At 41.7% G+C, this 10592-nt stretch overlaps 1 pseudogene; it reads left to right on the top strand.

Moving 5' to 3' along the window:
- Positions 1 to 222: 222 nt before the first annotated feature.
- On the top strand, positions 223 to 1482 carry LOC144769012 (uncharacterized; annotated as a pseudogene).
- Positions 1483 to 10592: the final 9110 nt, after the last annotated feature.

Raw genomic sequence — 10592 nt, 5'->3', positions numbered from 1 at the left:
GAACCTGCAGAATTGATCGCTAAAGGCAAGGATAACATCCTAGTCATCATGAAACCTGGACAGGAAAAGTGGGAAAATGTACCTGCTGAAAAATTTTATTTGCGAGAGTGATTATACCAGTTTGTTTTCTGTTTCTAGATCACAGTATGGCTTGCCGCTGCGATGCTTGCGCTGTGTGGTCGGTGTTTGGGTGTGTCCGGCAGGGTCCGGGAGGGCCCGGGGATGCTGAAGGGGATCAACCGCCCGAGTCGGATGACAGCATTGTTGCAGCAACCGGATAACATCTGGACCTACTTAGCCGGGAATGTGCTGAACACTTCCCACTTCTGTATGAGAAATCTTCAGAGTACAGCTGATATGATATCAACGTGTCTTGTTGCCGTACCTACCCCTGCACAGGTGCTTCTGCACATTTTCAACCAAACTAACTTTGATGGGGTAGTGGAGGAAAGTAATGCTCAAACACATCTGAGTCTTTATGAGTACTGTCGCTTTTGCCCGGAGGTTACAGATAGCCGCTGGAGGAACATGACAGGTATTGTTACCTACAATATCTCTACTGGAGACGTTTGCTATCAATTAACTTGTGACCCTACCAAGATTGGCAAGTGTGGCCAATTAAAACTAGAGAAAAGCAAACAATTGACCCCTGATCAACAAACATTATGTCAGTCATGACATGACAGTTTATGTAGTAATGTTACCAATTATATGGTTTGTAATCACACCGTATTAGCCGCTAGCCATGTTAACCACGTGAAATTACCTAAAGGATGGTTGTTCTCGTGTGGTAATATTTCATACACTTATATACCAGCTAACATAACTGGAGGACCTTGTGCCTTATCACGATTAAGTCTTATGCTTTTTCCCATGCATTCTGTTACACGTATTCGCTCTTCTAGAGCCGCTATTCAATAACCTGAGAATTGTGACTCTGATATTGATTTGCTTTCCAGAACAGAATATACTAGTTTGGCTCTGTCCATTGTAGGATTGCCAGGACTGTCCGTTTATAATGCCAGAACAATTGCTAAGCTTGCCTGTTTAATTGTAAAGAATCTCAATCACACTTCTGCCTCTTTAGCTGAATTATTATTAGATGTTCAAGGAACAAGAAAAGCTGTTTTGCAAAATAGGGCAGCTGTAGACTATTTGCTGCTAAAACATAACCATGGTTGCGAGGACTTTGAGGGGCTCTGTTGTTTTAATTTATCTGATCATTCTACGTCTATCCATACACATATTAATGCTTTGAAAGATTTAGTGAAAGGGGTTACCCAAGACGTTGATCAAGGATGGTGGGATTGGTTGTTTGGGTGGCTGCCTAATTTTGGACAGCTTCGGTATATTTTGGGTGTTATTATAGTCATTATTTGTGTTTTTATCTCATTATGTTGTTGCATTCAATGCATTCCTAATCTTGTCTCCCTTTTTAGGCCCAGATCCATGGTGTTTAGGCCAATGGGGTATGATAGGTGAATCGAAGGTCAAGGGGTGGAATGTACTGCATTTGCCATTTTACACGTGCTAAATCACATGTTGACCTCGATTCCATGCAATGCTCAGATCTTCCATTTTGTTGCATCGCACTTCCATTTTGTGCTGCCTTGACCTGGAGTTACATTTCAGCAGGAACATAAACATGTTTTTCACGTAAACCAGTACAAGCAGGTGCGAGGCATCTCGTGAGGATGCCTCGTGAGGTTATGTTGTACCTTTAGAGTGTTTTCATGCATTCCATACTTATCTCTAGGACAGAGGGAGGATGGCCGTGCAAGTCTCCAAGGCCGGAGAGTGGGAAAGGAATGTCTTTTGCCTCGGCACTGCCCAGATAGAATATGGCCAGGTCTGTCTGGGTGGGTCTGATGCAGAGATGAGGCCAGCACTTGCAAATAGATGGGGGAGAGTGCCTGCTAGAGGCTTCTCGAACATATTGATTTAAACTATAAAAAGCGGTGTCTGTGGGGTGGAGCTCAGGAACTCAGTCTTGGAGTGGACGCACTCGCGGGACAACTTTGGTGCCCGGAGAGATTACTTCCTGAGCCTCCGGTCTCTACAGGGTTCCCGACTTGCTGTTCAGTGCTTGGCCAGGGATGTTGGATTCTCCGGTGCGGACGCATCTGGTGAGGTGCTTTGTACATTAACTGTTTATATGCCTGTATTCACAGTTTCAGATGTATAGATATATAGTGTGGTGTATTCATTGTTTATTGCCTTTCACTCGGTGCCTAAGAATTTATTAGCTTCAGTGACTTATTGCCTTTGCCTACAATATTAATAAAGCTCATTTTTACCTCCAGTGGAGTGTTGGAGTTTCTATGTGAGTAAGTGGTGTGCGTAAGTTCAGATTACGCAAGTGGGCAAAGCAATACACTAGTCCACTACACCATGAGCAAAATCAAGGATAGTGTTGGGCTTTGGAGGGATTATTTCTACCATTCCCACTCTATTCTAATATACTCCAGTGAAAGTGTTGAACTTTGAAGGGGTACATTTACTTATCCACTTCACCATAAGTAAAATCAGGGAAGGTGTTGGACTTTGGAGGGGTTTGATTTACTATTTCCACTCCACGGTAAGCATAAGCAGAGAAAGTGTTGGCCTTTGGAAGAGTTACATTTACTATTTCCACTCCAACTCAAGCAAAAGCAGGTAAATTATTGGACTTAGTAAGAGGTGCAGGTACATTATCTAAGTTGTAAAGAAGTGCCTCTGTTTGCATGAATGCGTCCATTTTTTGGGCTGAGGGTGATGGTTTTAGAACTCTGTACGTTAGGGCCCTGCTGATTAGGCCACAGTGCATGTGATCCAACCCCACAGAGCTTGTTGAATGGGCCAAAGGTCCTTATTGGCATATTTAACTTACCTATAATTCCCTAGTATATGGCACCCAGTGTACATAGGGCAGTGTACATAGGGCCTGCAAGTTAAATTTCACTAGTGGACTGCAGCACTTATTCTGCCACCTCCAAAGCGAAGATGAAACCATGACTGACATTTCAATGTGTTAAAATCATCCTTTTATCAGGGCTTAACTTTCCTTTTTTATACTTATAAGTCAGCCCTAATGTAGGTCCTAAATACCCATATGGCATGGTACATAGCATTTACATTATAACACCTTATAATGCAAGTTCAGATTGGGAATAGCTAAAACCTTGATTCAAGAATTGATTTAATAGGGATTAAAAAGCCAATCTGATTTTCAATTACTATTTTTAAAATGCCACTTTTAGAAAGTAGACTACAAAAAGAGGAACCTGGCTCCGTTTGACGTTATGCTCTTGTTATTTTTGAGCAACAAGCAGACCACTATCTTTTCTGTTTGAATGGAATTTTTATTAAACCATTCCTTTCTTTGCAATTGTTTGTATTTTACCAAAAAAGATTTTAGTTGAATGGGAAGTAAAGAGACACACATTTTTCAAATTAACATACAAAACATGAAAAATACTTATGATGATTCACAATAGGCAGAGCATGAAATACTTATATACAAACACATTTATATACAACAACATTGGACTTTTGCATCATAACATCAGAAACTAGAAAACTCTTATCGCTATTTTGTTTTTGGGGCCAAACATGTGCCAAACACAGGAAAATGTTTAGTGTGTGTGCGTGGGGCATACGATTCAATGCAAATCTCCCACGTCACAACAAGTTTACTCAAATGCCTCCGTGTTGAAAAAAGTGCTGATGCGTTTCAAGACCCAGTCCTCTGGTACCGGGACTCTAATCAGGACTTCCTGTTAATGGTCAGCGATTTCTGATTAAAGGACAGAGCTGTTGCTCTGACTCCTGTTTATGTGGTAACCAGAATCTCTCAAAAGAAATTATTGCAGTGCACTTCATAGTTTATGCCGGGGGGAATTTCTTTCAAACATTCCCACTTTGCTCAGAGGCTGGCGTCTATTTCTGTAATCATTGCATCCTGTTTTTAAGTCTGAGCACATCCATATTCTATATCTGATATGATCTGCAACTTCACTGACAGCGAGGCCTAGCTAACAGTGAAGATGCAAATAGGAGTCAGAGGAGCAGCTCTGTCCTTTAATCAGAAATCTATGACCGTTAACATGAAGCCCTGATGAGAGTTACGGTACAAGAGGACTGGGTCTTGAAACACGTCTGCACTTTTTTCAACACGTTGTGACGTGAGGGATTTGCATTGAATCGTATGCCCCACGCACACACTCTAAACATTGAACTTGTTTGCAGGGGGAGTTTTTTCATTTCTCTAGACACACGTCAGTGGTGTGCCCAGAGCGCTGACCAGCGGAAGAAAGGCACTGTCATGTTGGATTTTGGCAGAGAAGGACATTGTGGGATAGTTTAGTACCACAACTCCTAGAAATTGTGGCATAAAAGTGGCACCCCTTGGTGCCTTCTTAAAAAAACTGCTGGAAAAGAAAAGTGGACTCCAAAGGCTAATTGGCTAGCCTCCTGTTAAGTTCCAGGAACGCAAAAGCGGCAAGAAGCATGCAACTTCGGGTGTCCGGTTGACCAGTTCTAACTGGATTTACTCTGGACCTTGCTTGTGACTTCGGAAAGGTTGAGCCCTAACCCTTCAAGTGGTTTCCACAAGGTCCTGGAACCTTGACTGGTTTTAGAGTGTACTATTCACCTGCAAGAACTGCAAAACTGGGCACTTCGAAACTTTTTCCAAAAAATCCCCAGAGGCTACCACCAATGAGCCGCAGACACCGACGTCAAATCACTGGTCAGATTCAACCTGTTGGTTTGCTCCACTGAAATACGTTTATTTTCCAGAAATGTTTCTAAGTCCGAACATAGAGGAATTCAACCGAGGCCAATGTCAAAGAGTCAACAAGACCTTCCTAGACACAAGCTCCAGACATTGCCTGCCCAGCACATTCCCGCTGCCAATGCTGCTACTTTTGAATGTCCCACAAAAGCCAAGGTTTGCACAGAGGTCCTACACTTCAGCCAGCAGGCAATGAGAAGCCCTTCTGTGGATCCAGCCTGCAGCCCAACCTGCTAACAACCTTGCTGACTAGATTTTTTTCAGAGAAATGACTAAGTCAGAAGGTAAACCTAACTTTTGTCTTTGATCTGGTCTAGCATGACCTGATACCCGCAGTTGGCACTTTGTGCTTTTTGGTGCTAGAAACATCTAAAACTGAAAAATAATATCTCTGGTTCCCTACAACACTTTTCCGTGTCTATTTGTTGATTGAAATGTATACTATTTTTATAGTGCTGTATTTTCTACTTATAGCTTAGCCTGTCTCCTCTGTTCTACAGCTGCCAAAGGTTGAGTTCAGGTTTCAATTACTAAAATCTAACAAGACCTGGCAAGGAATTGTGCCATTATTACTCGAACAGGACTACCATCCACTTTAACAAATAATCCACATTCCCACAGCACTCCATCTCCAATTCATTATTAGGTAAACATTTATTTAGCTAGCAACATAAAATTATTAAAGATATTTAAAATAAAACTAAATACACCATAAATAGAATTAAATGTAAAAAATATTACAGAACAAAATAAATACATTTAAAATTAATACACTTCGATCCCTATTGCCAAACAAATCCACTAACCCCCAAAAATGTAATTAATTATAGTTAAAACAGTAACATTAAAATAGTAATAAAAAAACAAATAACATTTAAAGTAAAATTAAATATAAAATACATTTTACAAAGTTTATGAAATAAGCTTATCAATAATTTAACAATTTTAAAAATACAACAAATTAATTGCAAATCAAATCATTTTGCATAATAAATAATTGATTTAACAAAACGCCTAATTAATTACCAATTAAATATTTAACATTCATATTCCTTTGTAAAACAAAAATCATAATGTAAATAATGTCCCACTCTATTCCTCTATAAGCCCAACAACCACAATTAGAATATACATAAAAAATCAAAACTACCCTAAATAAATACAGAAAACAATAAAACAAGCAAGCAATTTACAAAATTAACTATCAATTACATATTCAACTACCATAAATAATTAATTGAACATAAAGAACAATGATTTATCATTTATATAACTTCCCACCCTATTCCCATACAAACCCAACAACCCACTGCTAAATGATAAATTACTCAGTTCAAATCACTTTATTTCGGCCACCTGGGCCATAAAAGTGCAAACATCATAAACACATAAAATGAATAAAGCATGCTTAAAAAATGATCCAGCAAGACAAGCTAAGAAATAACATAGATACAATATGACAAATGTTGTGGAAAGAATCACGCTATTTCATGATTAAATTAATTGGCTAAGAAAGATAAAAACATACACAATTTCCTAAGATGAAAGATAAGCGAGAGTACCATCATATCAGGCATTTATCAGATCAATTGAACACATATAGGCAGATGATACATCAGGCAAATGAGCGATGAAGAGCCTTGCTAAGGAGCACCCACATAGCACCCAGAAATTTAGAGATGTAAATAGCTCTTACCGGACGGCAATCTTATTTATGAATGCGAAAGGCATCTTGATGAGTACCTACTCCCAATAGCCTGAATAATGGTGCAAGCTAGGTACATCGAGGGGAATAAACACTGGGCAGACAAACAAAACATGGGGAGTACGCTCTTCTGGGAAACTACAACTAAGGCAACAAGTGTCTCCTTTACCACCCCAACCAGAAGTAAACAACTCTAAAAGATGTTAATGAAAGAACAAATGGCAGACCAAGGCAATGCACATCCAGTCCATAAGTACTATCAATTCAAACAGCGGTGCAATCTCTTCCTAACACCCGCCGTCCAGGGGTGTCAAATGAAAACCAAAATTGAAAACAAAGATTGGAAGATGCACTCTTTCTGAAGTCAAGGAAGCAGCGTGACGGATAATTCCAAAATTAAGTCCTTTTATTCCGTAAATCTCTTAAAACTGGCACACAGCCAACGCGTTTTGTTCCCAAAACTTTGCCAGAGGGAACTTCGTCAGGGCTCAAAAAGGAGTAGATACTTGTCATATGCTTTATATAGCAATGCGATATACCTCCCTCTTTATCTGGTGTATAAGGACTCTAGCCAATCCAGATATAATAAAAGTAGGAAGGTCCGGTATCATAAATGGCATCAAGATTTATACCTTGTTTCTTCAACAGTGATGGGTACAATGTTGAGTTCATGTTCGAGAGCTAGGGAATCATAACATCCTTTAAACACTCCACGTAGTGGGCAAGTTCAGGAGTACCGTCCATAGACCCTTTCCGTCAACTGGGCCGGATGCGTGCATAATTATCCTTGTGCAAATTAATAAAAAATGATAAAATATTAGGGGGCATTACGAAATCAGCCTGTGTACTACAGAGGCTGGACTGGGAATCAAATCAAAAGTCGATTTTAAATCGATGAAAGCGACATAGAGGCAACCGCTGCCAATCCAGACGATCCTCCAATAAATTAACAAAAAACAAAAGACCTTATCAATGTTTGAGACCCTACGACGGAAGCCTGTTTGAAAAGGACTAATAACTTCACTTTCCACCATCCGATCCTGAATTTTGTTAAGAAGTCAGTAGCAAAAGTGTTTTAATGCAATCTATGAGGCTTATTGTCCTATAGTTGGAAGGTAGCCTTTTTTTATGTATGGGTAATACTATAGAGCCTTTCCAAAAATCCGGAATAGATGCCCCAGCATCAATTGCTTTAACCAGGGCTAAAATATAGCATGACAAGGCCTCTATAGCAGATAAAAATATATCTGCATGGATAACATTGCGACAGGCCACTCGTCCAAGCAAGACAGCGTTGAGGGACTGAACAATATCATAAAAAATATTTTTAAAGTATTTACAAAAGTTAAACAATAATATTAATATTAATACTTAAAAAAATTATAATAACTAATATAGTATACTGAAAATATATGAAAACAACTATATTAAAGTAACAATATTATAAGCAACCAGTAGCGGTCGGTGGTGGGAGAGCTGCCCGGGGGTGACGTGGGGCGGGGGCAGGGTGAGGCCAAGTGCGATGCAGTGCGCGCAACAAAATTTGTTTTATTTATTTATATGTTTACATACCTGTATTTGGCCGTATTCTGTAGTTTACTACCCCCACCCTGCCCCTCCCCCACCCCACGTCACCGCCCGGCAGCACTCCCACCACCGACCACTACTGTAAGCAACAATATTTTTACAAACCCATATCATATACATATTATTCGACACAATATTTGCGTAACACAATGCTTTAAATTCAATATTTGTTTCATTCTCCCACTGGTTAACTGAACTGGAGCAATTCCGCGCTCTTTGTTCACAGAGAATGGGTAGCTTTCAGAATTTGTGTTTGTCTTCTAATGCTGAGCATGTGCAGATTATGTGAATTGCATCTTTGTATCGTGCATAATCTGCATTGATAACCGTCATCATCAGAGGGCCTTCTGGACTTCCTGAATTTCTGGAAGGAAATTAGCAGGAACCTGACCCAGATCATTTCTTGTCTACTTCGTATAGTTGTAGAAAACGAGGGGCAAGATGGTGGAGCTCCAATTAGATTTTTATATGTGATGTACTTTAAGTCTTTCCTAAAGCTGAATTCTACTAGGTCCTCAAGACGGCATTGAGTTCTAACTAGCCTTTAAAGAAGTCATATATTTTTCCAATTTCCTATTTTAAGGGCAGTTGTCTGGCAGATAAAGATTTTTCAAAGTAGTCATTCCAAACAAAGATCTGTTCTGAGTGGGTCTTACATATTTCCTTCCATATGCCACGATTCAGGCAGTCCTGCTCCACAGACCGAAGACTATAACACCATTTCAGGTACTGATCTGTCTAGTAATGTTATTGAATCAGAAACCCAAACTCTAACCTGATCTTGGCTAGTGTAACTACCTTTAGGGGCAGACTTACAAGCCCCTTGCGCCACATTTACGCCGCCGCTGCATCACTTCTGTGACGCAGCGGCGTGTAAAGGGTGCGCCATGTTGTGCCGTATTTACAACGTGACGCATCTAGGTAGATGCGTCACGTTGTAAAGCCCTGCGCCACATGAAACCTGTGTCAGGTTTCAGGTGGCGTTCTGGCTGGGGGGGCGTTCTGTCGCAGGGATGCCTCGTAATAGTGACGCAGTGAAATCTACAAGATTTCACGGAGCCACTTTTACAGCCATGCTGTGTCAAAACCCTGCGCTTGCTTCAAGCAGGCGTACGGAGTGACGCAGCACTTTAGGCATAGGGCGCCCCTGAGCCTTTCTGGAGCAGCGTCGTGCTTGCGACATGTCTCCAGGAATGCGCCGCCCTTATGCCAGTGGATGCAACACGCATCTGCCCATCCGTGTGCCGCATTGTAAATGTGGCGCATCAGTGGTGGCGCCCGGTGGTTTTGCGTGTCACAAGTTTTCTGGCACATCCATGCTGATTTGCAGAGATGCGCCAGACCTTGTAAATCTGCCACTTAGTATTTTAAAAGGTAGGTGAACAATCCTGCACTGAGTGTTATCCATTTAATTGGGGAAACCTCTTGGAAACACTGCATGCCCATAAATTAGTCCAATTATGGCAAATTTCTATAAAATGTATTGAAGGTATAGGTCAGTGCCAACATAGGGACAGATTTACATGCCCCTTGCACCACATTTACACCGCCGTTGCGTCACTTCTTTGACGCAGCGGTGGCATAAACCGTGCGCCATGTTGCGCCGTATTTACAACGTGACGCATCTAGGTAGATGCATCACGTTGTAAAGCTCTGCGCCACATGAATTTCATGTGGGCGTTCCGGCGCGGGGGGGCGTTCCGTCGCAGGAACGCTTCGTAAAAGTGACGCAGTGAAATCTACAAGATTTCACTGAGTCACTTTTACAGCCATGCTACGTCAAAACCCTGCACCTGCTTGAAGCAGGCGTGAGGAATGAAGCAGCATGTTAGGCACAGGGCACCCCTGAGCCTTGCTGGAGCTGCGTCGCGCTTGCGCCAGTGGATGCGACACTCATCTGCCCATCAGTGGTGGCGCCCGGGTGATTTTGTGTGTCGCAGGTTTTCTGGCGCATCCCTGCTGATTTGCAGAGATGCTCCAGACCTTGTATATCTGCCCCATCGGTTTTAGATGTGCAATTTGACGTTTATGATTACCCCTTTCTTTGAGCCATATACCAAGGTAATTGTACTGCGATGACCACTCAGTCCAGTCAGTGGCGTAACAAGAGTTGAGGGGGCCCCCCTGCCAGGAACACAGAGGGGCCCCCGCTCTGGATTCCTGGCAGGGAACTCGCATGCCTGAGTTCTGTGATGGGGGGCCCCCTGCAGCTCTGGGGTCCCCCTGCACCGTGGGATCTGCAGGGCCTGTGTTACATCCCTGAGTCCAGTGTTTCCCAATCAGCCACTGGCTCCTGGACTTTGGTTTTTATTTTGTTGAGCACCAGATAGTGTGTGGTGCTTTGGCTGTGTTAGGCCTACAGCTAGCACTGTACCTCAAATGAGGTCTGATCTAGAACTACAGTGTTGCCAGCATAATTAATGAGATTTAAAGGCATTGTTCCCAGTTTGGGCAATTAAAATCTCAGTGGCTATAGCTTTTTAACCAGGTCATCAGTCTTTATGCAGATTACAAGGGAGCCAAAAC

Source organism: Lissotriton helveticus, chromosome 7 (assembly GCF_964261635.1).
Source record: "Lissotriton helveticus chromosome 7, aLisHel1.1, whole genome shotgun sequence".
Classification (NCBI taxonomy): domain Eukaryota; kingdom Metazoa; phylum Chordata; class Amphibia; order Caudata; family Salamandridae; genus Lissotriton; species Lissotriton helveticus.
This window is presented reverse-complemented; position numbering and strand designations above follow the sequence as displayed.